At 37.5% G+C, this 13,126-nt stretch overlaps 3 long non-coding RNA genes across 3 annotated transcripts; 2 read left to right on the forward strand and 1 right to left on the reverse strand.

The window, feature by feature from the left end:
• Positions 1 to 1,133: 1,133 nt before the first annotated feature.
• On the forward strand, positions 1,134 to 2,395 carry LOC148292726 (uncharacterized). Its single transcript, XR_015826530.1, has 2 exons — positions 1,134 to 1,331; positions 2,120 to 2,395. It is a non-coding gene; the product is annotated as an uncharacterized LOC148292726 (long non-coding RNA).
• A 2,872-nt stretch (positions 2,396 to 5,267) lies between these two features.
• Positions 5,268 to 5,724, forward strand: LOC148292727 (uncharacterized). The gene is made up of 2 exons (XR_015826641.1): positions 5,268 to 5,395; positions 5,468 to 5,724. It is a non-coding gene; the product is annotated as an uncharacterized LOC148292727 (long non-coding RNA).
• Positions 5,725 to 7,117: 1,393 nt separating this feature from the next.
• LOC110767318 (uncharacterized) lies at positions 7,118 to 9,016 on the reverse strand. The gene is made up of 2 exons (XR_015826195.1): positions 8,328 to 9,016; positions 7,118 to 8,059 (listed from the first exon to the last, which is right to left on the reverse strand). It is a non-coding gene; the product is annotated as an uncharacterized LOC110767318 (long non-coding RNA).
• Positions 9,017 to 13,126: the final 4,110 nt, after the last annotated feature.

A 13,126-nucleotide genomic window follows, 5' to 3' on the forward strand; every position in this document is an offset into this window, starting at 1 on the left:
CCCTTCACCACTCCACCCTCACCGAGCTTAATGGTGAGAGGCTCGTCTCTGTCTCTGGTCGACTCGAACTTCGTCCCATCAAGCAGAGTTCCACCGTAGTGTACTAAATTCAAATTTCCACACTCAATGTCTATAAAATTATAATATAATTTAGGCATTTAATAATTAAAAATTATGAGCTGGCACTTTACCAATGGCTTTGTCGAGGGTTTCGTAACCATGACCGCGCTTGAGGAGCTTCTTCTTGAGGCCAGAGCTACGAGCTCTCTCTCTTCGCCGACTTTGAGAGGTGGCGCTGATTCGATCACCTCGCCGGGCTACTCGTCGAGGTCGTCCTCGTTCTAAATGTCTGACACGTCTGTGGCTTTCTCCGCCTCCATGGTGCAATCGGAACTACAGATGACGGTAGCACGGAAGCTGTGATTTTTCTGCGGGTGAGATAGTGAGGGGATGAGCCGACGAGGCTCGGCGGTGGTGCAGTAATGTGGCGGGACGGGAACGGTCGGGGATTTTGATTTCGTGGAAATGAAAGGAGAACTGTAAGGGCGTTTTGGTGATTTCAGATTATGGCCCCAAAGAGTTAAGCCCAAAACGACTGCGCGTTAATGAAAAGGGCTATTCTCTGGTGGGAACGTCATTTTGCGAACCTCTAAATCAGAACACCGTTGGATCAAATCTAACGGATGATAAGAAGCAAGTGTAACTGAAAGTGGGTAAAACCATACCACTGGAACGTGGCTTCCTCCCTCCAAAACAAACGCATTGTGCTCTTGAAGACCACAATATCTCCCTCCAAAAAAAGTTCTGTTTCTCTGTCTCTATTTGTCTCTCTCTCTCTCTCTCTCTCTCTCTCTCTCTCTCTCTCTCTCTCAAAGAACATGGTTTTCTTCTTTTTTCTGATTTGCTATTTTGTTTGAGGAAAGAGAGCTGTTCAGTTTTCTGGTTTGGTGATTCAAATAATACAAAGCAAGGTATTATCCTGATGAGCACATGCACTGTAATTCATTTTGTGTTTTCATTTTTCTGGTTTGATGATTGTGTTCTGTGCACTTGTGAAGACTTGAGGACCCATCTGGTACCAAAAAAACTGGTGCGCGTAACACTTTGATAGAATCGTTGAGCACAATCGAAACTAGCATTGACTTGGAGGAAAAAGTGTTGGAGCAAATCGGAAACTAGAGTCGTCGTTTGAAAGTGTTGGAGCAAACTGGAAACTAGCGTTGAGTTCGAATAGTTGAGAAGACGAAGATCAAATTTGTTTGGGGTTGTCGCTTCAAATCGACGACAATATCATATTTGTTGAAATTTAAAAGCTCAAAATCAATTACGAGGTAAGCCTCTATTTATACTTGAGAAAATGTTTTGACCAAATGTATGAGCATAATTTACGCTAGTTTGGATGTAGGTTGTTTAAAGTTTCAGTAGAGACTTCAAAAGGCCTCCTGGGTGTAGCATTTATATTCAGTAATAGGTTCATAGATTATTTCGTTTCAGACTCCACGATTTACTAATGTTGCATAGTCTAGTTGATATTTGTGGAAAATTTGAAGATCAAAATCACTTATGAGGTAATTGATATCTTGTATTTGTTAATTTTGGTATCCTGGAGGAAATGTTTTTACCAAATATATTTGCATAATTTACGTTATTTTGGATGTCGGTTGTTTAATATTTCACTAGAGACTCCAAAAGGCTTCGTAGATATAGCACTTGTATTCACTAATGGTTCATAGCTTATTTCGTTTTATACTTCATTATTTACTAATGTTTGATAGTCTATTTGATATTTGGTGAAAATTTGAAGATCAAAATCACTAGGTAACTGATATCCAGTAATTGTTAATTTGAGTATATGGACATAATTTACGCTAGTTTGGATGTAGGTTGTTTAAGGTTTCACTAGTGACTCCAAACAGCTTCGTAGGTGAAGCACATGCATTCACTAATGGTTCATAGCTTATTTCGTTTCAGACTCGATTATTTACTAATGTTTGATAGTCTATTTGATATTTGTTGAAATTTTGATATTTCTGTGTTTATAATATTGTGGTTAATATACATTTGAATGCTCTTTAAACGCATGTGGCAATATTATTATGATGATGATATGATTTTCAAGGTTAAATTGCAAGAATTGTGAAATGGAGTCTGAAGCAGAGGTGAAACAGGAAGTTAGTGTGGAGTTCAAACCAAAACTAGGACTTGAATTTGATTCCCTTGAGGATGCGTTGAAGCTGTATGATCTGTATGCACTAAAAGCATGATAATATTCACTGAGAAACTCTTTTGTATCATGGCATCATTGTGTATCATGCTTGTTGCATATTTCAGGCTGTCTATGAGGATTATGTATCATTATGGTTATCGTTATGCACCCTACAACACATATTCAACATCACTGTATCAAAACATTGTTTAGAAGATTGGATTTTCCGAAGAGCAAAGAAGAAGGCGGAGAAGAGGAGGAGTTGAAGAGATTTGTGTGGGGTTTTAGAGATATATCTGGCACATGCCCCACCCTAAAAAATGTCAAAATAGTATCAGGAGAGTATCACAAAGGTATCATAAGGATGGTTTCTGGTTTCGACAGAACAAGTGAGAAATGTCGAGAATGAGAATACCACAAAGATGTTTTCTGGTTTCCTTTCTTGTTATTACTTTCTATTTCTCATGATACATTTATACAAGTGTTATTAATTACACAACTTCTACCTGGGATTCCTCCATGAAACAAGGTCTCCATTAGACAAGGAGAGAAAGTCTTCCATGAAACAAGTATTCCATGAGACAAGTAGAAAAGGTGTAGGGAAAGTGTCCTCCATGAATTAAGGAGGGAAAGGTTTGGTCAAGTGTAGGGACTTATGTTTGGTCTTGGTGTTTCACATGACGACAACTCACATGATGACAACTCATAAGTCATAGGATTCTTCATATGCTAACAAAAAAAAGGGGATTATGAATTTTATGAAAACAAATATAATCATAATCATATTACACGTGGCACAACAAGAGATTAAAATCAAATCATATCAGTGTTTGTGACATAATATGTATATTAAAATTCCAAAACATGATAAACTGTTGATAATCTTTTGAGTCATTTATGACACTTTACATTTTTACTAAGGAGAATCTAGGGAGAAAATTAAGTAAAATTACATTTATGACACTCTACACTTTCCAAAACATGATTATCTTCAAATAAATACGTGAAAATATAGGGAGAAAATTTGTGGTGTTTTTTTAAATCATTTTTTGTGAATTTTGTCAGTTAATCAAAAAAAAAAAAAGAACATATGATGACATGTGGTGCTGCAAGAGGAAGAAAATTGAAACTTTGATAAACTATTTGAATTTTTTTATGTGTAAAAATTATATTTTAAAGCTTAAAAGATAAAGAAAATGTCATAATGAGTTTGTGAGAATTTATGGTGATTGTGATTTTTGAAACTTAAACTATGAGGTGTGAAAACAAGATTTTGACTTTGGGAAATTTGAAGTAATAATTAGAGGAAGAGTTTGTTGTAAAGTAGTGATCAATACTTTGTAAACCACTTTTTGGACTTGGGATACGAAGTATTGATGTTGAGAAATATGTATGTAATTTTTTGTTGTTGTATTTTTTCCATTTATTTTAATATTTTAAACGATTTTACAACAAAATATGATTAAAATATAACAAACGTAACACATGTCAGCACAAGGAGAGCCTAGCATCCCATCCATTTCCATGTGTCGGCAAGGTAAGCCGCGACCTGGCATCTCATCCAATTAACTATTTCTTTTTACTTCAAAATTGATTTAAAAATCGTTTATAATTCAAAAAATTCCCAAAAAATAATGTCGGGATTGGTATGACATTTTCTTCGAGCACGTACGTCAAATTTCGCCAGTGCATTCAAATTTTGATTCGATCCTTATGTGATCAAACAAGCCATAGCTTAGGGTTTACAAAATATAGTTATGTTTTTATTTGCATCATTCACATTTAGGGATGACCCCCAAATTTTAATTTTAAAACAATTGTAAACCACTTTTTGGACTTGGGATACAAGTATTGGTGCTGGGAAATATGTATGTATATTTTTTGTATTTTTTTCATTTATTGTTATATTTTAAACAATTTTACAACAAAATATGATTAAAATATAACAAATATAACACGTGTCAGCAAAAGGTGAGCCCAACATCCCATCCACTTCCACGTGTCAGCAAGGGACGCCGCCACCTGGCATCTCATGCAATTAACTATTTCTTTTTACTTTAAAATTGATTTAAAATGGTAGAGTTTAGTGGTTAAGGGTTAGGGTTTGGGGTTTAGGGTTTTCATATGACAAACTTTTCATGCTATATATATGTGTGTGTTTTTATGCTATCAAAACATAATAACTTGGGATGGGTATTAAATAATATTCTGAATGTTTGTTGTAATTTTCTAATTTTTAATTTATTTATTGTGAATTTTTGAAGTTAAATCATAAAAAAAGAGTGTATGTGATAGAATGTTTTGATTTGTCTGTGAACAAAGTTGAGTTTTTATCATTGAGCTTGTATTTTTATAATTCAGAATTAGAATTTTGGAGCTTTAAGGAGAAGAGAATATATGAATTTTCGGTGTATTTTTATGATTTTTAATTTTTTATTATGAATTTTAGAGCACCCTGTGAGTATTTCTCATGTGTGGCCTTATAAGATGATAACACGTGTCATGTTTTTGTAATTTATTGTGTTTTATCTTAAACAATTCTTAAAAAATTATATAAAAATCAGAAAAATATACTACAAATTGCTACAAATTTCTTATGACACAACATTCGATTATGGAGATCTAAAATTATGATTTCATATATTTAAATTAATGAGAATCATTTGATAAAAGAAACAAGAGTGTATGTGAAAGAATGTTTTGATTCATATCTATGAACAAAGTTGAGTTGTTATTATTGATTTGTATTTTTATAATTTAGAATTAGCATTTTGGAGCTTTAAGGAGAAGAGAATATCACAAGATGTTCATAGGAATTTTCTATGTTTTTTTTTTAAATTTATTTATTATGAATTTTAGAAATTAAATTATAGAGAAATAATATGAAATATAATATATTGACACGTGGCAGAGTCTTGGACATTGATTTCTCCTTCCTTTTTTTTCGCTACCGCTCTTTTTTTTGGGCGAAATTCTATTTTCGCGCTACCCATCTTGTTCCCCTCATCCTAAAAAAATTGACGCTTCTTTTCTCTTTTCAGCCCCAAATTGAAACCACTTCCCTCCTCCTCTCTCCTTATATCTTTTCCAGACCCACTATCTGCTCTCCCTCTCCCTCTCCTCATCTCTCTCTCTCTCTCTCTCTCTCTCTCTGTGGCTACATGCTCCAAGAAGAAGTATGATTGCTTTGTAAGTATCCATTTCAAGAATTCAATCTCTTATTTCGTATTTGGGTTTCAAGTTTTATTTTTATTTTTGCAGAATCTAGGTTGGTTTGTCTACTTTCTCCCTCTTCGTTCCAGTAACCCTGTCACTCATGGTTTGTATCAATTCCTAAATGCCAATTTGTTTTTTCTTTAAATGTTTCTTGGTTAATTTTTCTGTATTTGTTCTGAAAAAATGGGTATAATGTTGTTGGTTCATTGTATCTAGTTCACGATTTTGATAAATTTTCAACCATCTTAAGTAAGGTAATTGTACAGATTGATGGTAGAAAAAGTAGCAGATCTTGATAGTCCTTGAAAGTTTGTGAATCTCCTTTGTTTGATTGTGTTGTGAATTTTTTTTTTCCGAATAAGATGTGCTGTGATTCTTTAGTGGCAGTATTATATGAGGAGAGGGTCTTGCAAATTTGGCACTTCTTGTAAGTTTCACCATCCTAAGCAGGGAGGAAGCTCTGGTTGCCTGCAAATTTGGTAACTATTATGTTGGTAAAAAAAACCATAAAAGAAAGGCTGATTTTCAACTCCCAAAAAACAGCCCACGTGCATGCTAAAGAAACCATAATGATGTTGATCAAATAACCTCCCCCATCATTACACCTTGTCTCCCACCAAAGACATCATTAATACAAAAAATATTCCTCCACTAAAGAGGAAACCCAAGGTGCCGAAAGTATGTGCAGCTCCCCTATTTTCCTTCTCCTTTAAAGCCATCAATTAATGACCATGCATGCATATCCCATACATTCATCCATGTGCTTTGCAAAGGGAGAAAAATACCAGCCGCATATCTTGACTTCACACTAAAGAGGGATTTCCAACAGATGTTGGGACATCGGAGGTTAACAACCACTTTCATACATTAAAATCATTTTCTTGTTCAATTTTATTCGAACTCATCGAACTCATCGTTTCATTTACTTGTGTTATGTTGCTGGCTCATTTGCTTTGTTTTTTAAATTTTTGTTAAAATTTGCTAAACAGAGTATCAGAAGAAAGGTTTTTGGTTTCAATTATATGTCCTTTGTATTACTTACAACATAATGGTTGTTGCATCCAAGTTTTTCCATGCATGAATGCAAGATAAGGGTTTTGTAGTATGAAAACAACTTGTGAGAGCACATTGTTTAATATGGAGCACAGCGTGATTCCCAACTATTGCTTTAGGTGTGAATTCCCAACTTAGCACGGAATGAATGTCTCCATCTGCTTTGGTGTCTCCATTTTTTGGGCATCGTATTACACTATTAGAAATGCATTTTCATTTTTTTCTACAAGCTTAAAAATGGAGGCAAATCCTCCACCACATGCACATCAACTTTTAGATCCAAATTTTCATAACCAAGATTGGAGCTCAATGAAGCATAATGGAACAACTGACTGACACGTTCATATGTTAAATATCATGCATAAAAATAAACACACACAAAAATTCTTTTGAAGCTTTTAGGGAATAGTAAATCAAGCAATGTTGAAGCTTTAGTGAATCCTTTTGAAGCATTTATGAAACATATTTTGGTGGCAGAATTTCAACATCTACATCAGAATAGCCAGTAATTAGAATACTAAAATATAAAAACAAGATAATTAAATGTTGGTTCAAATTTAGATTGGTGATAATTTCCTCTTTGACAAATTGGTCATAAAGAAATAGTGGACATTCTGGGCAGTTAACATCATGGATACCAAATTTGTCAATGAGAAAAGATGGTGATATATCCTCCAGGCCAACTTCGAATGGAATTTCCAACTTTTACTACCATGTCATATACTTCTTTACAAGCAAAAAGAATTAGTTAGAAAGCAAGCTTTCGGATTCTCCAAAAGGGAAGGAAATTGGATTGAAAAGGAAAAACTTCCAACTCTAAGGCAAGGAAATATGCTGAAAGAGTTGTGAGCATTGAAACAAATGATGTAACATAATCATTCAACTTGGTCATCTCTGCCAAACCAAAAGGCAAGCTAAAAACCTATGTACCTGACCATCGTACCATCCAGACTCTTCATCTGTAAACAGAAAGAAGAAGAGCAGAAAATTAATGACATGCATATGACAACCATTACTTTGTTCTAACAAATTAACAATTACCCCTTGTTGTATATGAGATGTATCTTAGAAAATTAATGAAGTCTAGGATTGGGAAACAAGATGAGAGGCAGTACCTTTGCTTCAGTGTATCCAAGAAAGCAAATATGATGAGAGTTTTACAACATAAATTTTAAAAAAAAAACGAAGCAGATGAGCCATCAACATAACACAAGCAAATGAAACGATGAGTTGGAATAAAATTGAACAAGAAAATGGTTACTACTAAACAGAGTATCAAAAGAAAGGTTTCAGGTTTCAATCATCTGTCCTTTTTATTACTTACAACAGAATTTATACAAGAGGAGAAAGACTTGCTAACCAAGCTGAGCATTAATTACAAATAGGTAACAGATGGCAGCTCGAGTTTGGGTTCCCAATTCCTGGAGAAGGCAGCTGGAGTTTGGGTTCCCAAAGGAGAAAAAACAAAAGCCAAAATCAAGCACAATAAATGCTTTCATAAGACTTGCTAATAGTTACTAACCTCAGATGTCTGAACATCAACAAAAATAACCTAATAATTGGTGAGAGAACTCCTTGCTATCACTGTGAACCCAAAAAAGCCAAACATAAACTTCAGAACTTACAAAATAGAAACACCCATAAACTACTTAAAATTCAATAATTAACGAAGAGAAACTACTCATTCTATTCTCTTCCATTATCACCACCACAGTCCACTTGAGTATAAATCTAATAAGCCAGCAAAACCCACAAATTCAGAGCCAATACACACCAAGATCCAACCTTTTGAACCAAAAACTCGAAACCCAAATATGAAATAAGAAATTGAGTTCTTGAAATGAATACTTACAAAGCAATCATACTTCTTCTTGGAGACCATGTAGCCACAACGAGAGAGAGAGAGAGAGAGAGAGTGATAAATGAGGAAAGGGAGAGGTAGAGCAGAGACAGACAGACAGACAGCTGATGAGAGGGAGTGTTGAGATTGCTGGCTAATCTTCTTGTGAATGAGGAAAAGAGGCCGGAAGAGATAGGACCAGAGAGAGAGCTATAGTGCGAGAGTGGGTGTGGGAATTTTAGGAAAGCGATAGATACAGATTGGTAGCCATTCATGACAATTTTCAGGGCAGAAATGAAAGCAAGGATATGGGTAGATGGAAAGATAGATGAGAAAAGATGGATGTAGTTCATGGAGATTGAATGTCCACTGGAAGGGTAAGTGACGAGAGGAAGAGCGACTGCGACTGCAGTTCTGAGATTTTCAACAAATTAAAACAAGTTTTTTGGTATTTGGGTTGTCAGATTTGGGGGTTTGTAGTTAAAATTTAAAAATGAATTAAATGGCAGAAGGAAGGAAAAAAAGGCGCGATTGGAAAAGGCGCGATAGCACAAGTGCAAAGGAGAAACTGCAGCGTACTCGATTCTAGTGTGAGCTTGCTTTTTCTCCCCAGCCGTTGAGATCACTTAAATGGCTGAGATGGAGCTGCAAGTAGAGGTTTGCAAAAAGATGTTCCCACCTGAGCCTAGGCCTAATGAAAAACAGTCAAAGTTCGAAAAATGGGCCTAGGCAACCGCCTAGGCGGCTTAGCCGGGTCTGGGCGGGTCGGGTATTTTTAATTTTATTTTAAAGAATTTTTTTTCTTTCTGGGCGGGTCTGGCATCTTTGTAAATACATACATCAAGATCAAGCGAGGGCTTTTAGCGACGCTCTCTTTCTCAGCGTTTTATTAGCCATAACTCTATGGTTGATCAAAATGATCATCACACCCAGCAAAAACCAGAAAATGGTCAACACACCCATGCTATGACAGCTGCTATGCTCCAACGGTCACAAAGGCATATTCAACACAAGGACAAGCATATTCCTTATTCTTATCCGATGAGTCATCATCAGGGGTCCTTGTCCTAGGGTTTCCTGTATAGTCTCTTGTGTATATATATACACCTTTTACCTCCATTGTTAAATAGAAAAGAAAACGGTAGTCTTTATTGACTGATACATTGACTGTAACCCATCATCAATAGTAATAGAAATATACTCTTTTCCTTCTCAGTATGAATTCTATCATGGTATCATGAGCCATTAACACCACACGGTAAAATTTCTTTGCTGTCCTCTCTGGTCTCCTGCCATGGCAACCCCACCTTTCACTAACCCTTTCTCTGATTCTCTTCTTCCCACCTCTGACCCTGCCCTACACACCTACACCCCTCCCATATCTAACCACCATGTTTCTAGCCTTCTTCCTATTAAACTAACCCGTGATAACTATCTTTTGTGGAAAGAACTCTTCCTTCCTATTCTTCAAACCTCTGATTTCCTTGGTCTCATCAATGGTACTGACTCCTGCCCAACCCAATACATCCCTAATCCCGAAAACCCTCTTAACACCATTGTTAATCCCGATTTTCTTTACTGGTTTAAAAAGGATCAGACTTGTAAGATCTGGATCCACTCTTCACTCTCTGAAAGCATCCTTCCCTATATAGTCGGCTCCTCCACCTCTAGAGATCTCTGGCTCACTCTTGAAAAAAGGTTTGCTGCCATCACAAGATCCCACCTTTTGCAGCTCAAAGCTCGTCTTCAGAATCTCAAAAAGGGGTCTCTACCCATGCTGGACTATCTTCAACTTATCAAACACACTGCTGACTCTCTTTCTGCTGCTGGTGCTCCTCTTGATCCTACAGATTTCATTGCTCATGTTCTCAATGGCCTCCCTGCTGAGTATGATGCCTTTGCTACCTCCATCAGAGTTCGTTCTGACCCTGTCGACCCTGAAGAACTCCATGGCCTCCTACTTAGTGAGGAAATGGCTCTTGCCCAGCGTGCCTCTCTCAACAGCGACTCCTCATCTCATGCATTTCACACCTCCTCCCAAACCAACAATAAAGCTTTCCCCTTTTCCAATAACTCTCGCCCCTCTTCCTCCACCAACAGAACCTCAAACAAACCTTTCCAATCCTCCAACAACTCCTCATCCTCGTCTTCTTTTCGCCCTCCATACCGCCCCTCCAATTATGTCAACTCTCGCATCAAATGCCAAATTTGCAACAAACCCGGTCATACCGCTATTACTTGCCGCAACCGTCACAACCACTCATATCAAGGCCATGCCCCTTCCCCTCGTCTCACTTCTTATTCTCCCACACATCATAATCCCATTGCCTCTTACACCTCATATCCCTCAAGTCATCCCCACCATACATCCACATGGTATGCTGATACAGGAGCTACAAATCACATCACTCATGACTTATCTACCATCTCAATGCCATCTGATTATGCTGGTTCTGAAAAGGTAACGGTGGCTAATGGACAGACTCTTGACATACACCATTCTGGTAACTCCATTCTCTATTCTCCTTCCTCTAAGTTTTCTCTCAAAGACATTCTGCACACACCGCATGCCACTCATAATCTCCTCTCCGTTCACAAGTTTGTTAATGACAATAACTGCCATCTCATATTCACTCCCTCTGCATGTTTTGTGAAGGACAATCTCACAGGCAAAATCCTTTTTCAGGGCCATACTGAAGGTGGCTTATATCCTATTCACCTCTCTTCTCAAAAGAAATCACCTTCCTGTCTTATGATCACTGCTTCTCCATCTCTCTGGCATCAAAGGACTGGTCATCCGTCTGCTCAAATACTACAACAAATCATCTCCAAAAACAATCTTCCAGTTTTAGGCAAATTTAAGGATCTATCTTTTTGTAATTCTTGTCCGTTGGGAAAGCAAACTAAGCTTCCTTTTCTTTCTCCCTCATGTATTTCACGTTCTCCTCTGGAATTAATTCATACAGACCTTTGGGGACCATCTCCTACTCCATCTTTTTGTGGTTTTCGTTATTACATCATTTTTATTGATGACTATTCTAAATATTGCTGGCTTTATCCTTTACTCACCAAATCTGCTGCTCTCACTGCTTTTAAACAATTCAAAATACACATTGAAAAATTACTTGACCACAAAATTCGCACTCTAAGGAGTGACAATGGTGGTGAATTCACCAACCTTGCCTTTCAACAATTTCTCACTGCTAATGGTATAACCCAACAATTTTGCTGTCCTCACACTCCTGAGCAAAATGGCTTAGCCGAGAGAAAACATCGCCACATCATTGAGCTCACAAGAACTTTGTTTGCTCAATCTAATCTTCCATTAAACTATTGGGTTGAGATTGCTCAAACCTCGGTCTATCTAATTAATAGAATGCCGAATAGAGCTCTTCACTTTATTTCTCCCCTACAACAATTATTTCATTGTACCCCAGATTACACATTTTTAAAAGCTTATGGGTGCACATGTTATCCCTGGTTGAGACCTTACTCAAAGCACAAATTGGCTTTTCGCAGTCATCCTTGTGTCTTCATTGGGTATGGCATTCAACACAAGGGATACAGATGTCTTGATATTAAGACTGGACGAATTTACACTTCTCGCCATGTGACTTTTGATGAACACTCATTTCCATTTCATCAACCCCCACCCACAGCTGCCCCACCTTTGACTCCCTCATATCCTCTTTATACCCCTATTTTACCTTTACCCCCACCTCCTTTACAAACAGACCCCACGCCTCCTACCTCCTCTCTACCTAATTCCCCAATATCATCACCAGCTTTATCCCCAACTACCAATCCCCTACCTTCACCCCTGTTCCCTTCCTCTTCCACAAATATCACTCCCCCCATTGATCATTCTTTATCCATCCCACTCACCATTTCCGCCCCAACCCCAGTCCCTTCTCCTCCTCCTTCATCACCTTCTCTCACTCATAATCTTCATCCTATGCAAACACGTTCAAAATCTGGTATTACAAAGCCTCGGGTTTTCACCACAAACCACCCATTTCCCACTGCTCTTGCCTCCATTCCCACAATTCCTACCCCCACCACATTTGCTCAAGCCTCCAAAAATTCCAAATGGTTGCAAGCTATGCAGGAGGAAATCTCAGCTCTTCACACAACCAACACATGGACTCTTGTCCCACCAAGTCCTACACAAAATGTTATTGGTTGCAAATGGGTATTTCGAGTAAAATACAAGGCTGATGGCACTCTTGACAGATTTAAAGCTAGACTTGTTGCCAAAGGTTTCCACCAACAGCCCGGCTTGGATTTCACTGAAACCTTCAGTCCCGTGGCAAAACCAACAACCATTCGACTCTTACTATCCCTTGCTGTGCAACATGATTGGCTCATAACTCAGCTTGACGTGTCCAATGCATTCCTTCACGGCACCCTTCATGAGGATGTTTATATGCAACAACCTCCAGGTTTTGTTCACCCCTCTCATCCCTCATATGTGTGTAAGTTAAACAAATCCCTATATGGCTTAAAACAGGCCCCTCGTGCCTGGTATGAGGAATTATATCACTCTCTTTTATCTCTTGGCTTTATTCCCTCTAAGGCAGACCCATCTCTCTTTGTTAAGGCTGATCATTGTCTAACGTTTATTTTAGTTTATGTGGATGACATAATCATCACTGGCACATCTTCTATCACCTGCCAATCTCTCATCTCCCAGCTCAGTGCCAAATTCTCAATGAAAAATCTAGGTCCTTTGCACTATTTTTTGGGTATTCAGGTTCAACGCACTGCCGATACAATGTTTCTTTCTCAACAGAAGTACATATGTGATCTCC

The sequence above is a fragment of the Prunus avium genome, chromosome 8 (genome assembly GCF_965620075.1).
Source record: "Prunus avium chromosome 8, drPruAviu1.hap1.1, whole genome shotgun sequence".
Lineage (NCBI taxonomy): Eukaryota > Viridiplantae > Streptophyta > Magnoliopsida > Rosales > Rosaceae > Prunus > Prunus avium.